Here is a 901-nt window from a genome sequence, read left to right as displayed (position 1 = left end):
GCTGTATAAGCAATAAGCAATGGAGGGTGTCCATGGAGGAACAAAGGAATTGTTGAAATGTTTAGTTCTGTTGTAGATTTATGGGTCATATTTGGTTCCAGGGGGAACTTGATTTCTGATATTAAGTTACTTACTAAGGGTAAAGTATGTGAGATGATAAACACGGAGGAGTAACACGTGCAAAAACAATTCAACAGTGGGGATCTGAGTTGTACAAGCATTCTAGTAGGGATTTGATTTTATGAGGAACTAAATTTGTAGCTGAGCTCTGTAACAGTTGTCTAACCAGTTGTGTTGTTTCTTTTGGCAGCTAGTGGTGGAATAAAGAAGTCTGGCAAAAAGTAGTTTGATCAAACTGCAGGGTAAGAAGGGATCGAGTTGCTCAATGGATCTGCAGACTTCAGAGAGTCACGAAAACTCACTGTCATTTGGGAAACATTGTACATTTTGTTTAGTCAGAATAAATCGTTTTTGTTAAGATGTAATATTTTCTCTCTTTCCCCATAGGTTTTGTTTTAAAAATGGCATTACTGTTTTATATTGGAAATGACACTTTTACTGAAGACTACTTGTGACCTTACACAGCCTGAGTGCGTCTGCTGGTTTGGTAGTCATTTGTGAGAATAAATTTCAACTCTTTTTTGACAATGAGAATCGGGGCCTGAGCTTCCAAATCTGCAGTTTTAATCCAGAGGTTTGGGTTTAGCTGCAAGTGTCTAAGATGTGGCTGTATCAGCGGATACTCTCGTAAGACCTGGAAGTTTGCTCTAAACAAAAGGTCGGATTTATTCCCATTGCCTGCAAAGTCGTTACCTCCAGGTCAATCACTACACAAAACAATACTCCTTTTGGTATTATTATTTAAGTACACTGTGGTGCTGTGCCCGTGGTCCCAGCGGCT

The 901-nt window shown here is 39.4% G+C and overlaps 1 long non-coding RNA gene across 1 annotated transcript in view; it reads left to right on the top strand.

Moving 5' to 3' along the window:
* Positions 1-645, top strand: part of LOC104528695 (uncharacterized) — a 1120-nt gene extending 475 nt beyond the window's left edge. The window contains exon 2 of the long non-coding RNA XR_728050.2: positions 311-645. This is a non-coding gene — a long non-coding RNA (uncharacterized LOC104528695). The remainder of the gene's footprint in view (positions 1-310) is intronic.
* Positions 646-901: the final 256 nt, after the last annotated feature.

Source organism: Antrostomus carolinensis, unplaced genomic scaffold, assembly GCF_000700745.2.
Source record: "Antrostomus carolinensis isolate BGI_N321 unplaced genomic scaffold, ASM70074v2 scaffold29577, whole genome shotgun sequence".
NCBI lineage: Eukaryota > Metazoa > Chordata > Aves > Caprimulgiformes > Caprimulgidae > Antrostomus > Antrostomus carolinensis.
Note: the sequence above shows the minus strand (reverse complement) of the source record. Positions and strands in the feature narration are given on the sequence as shown.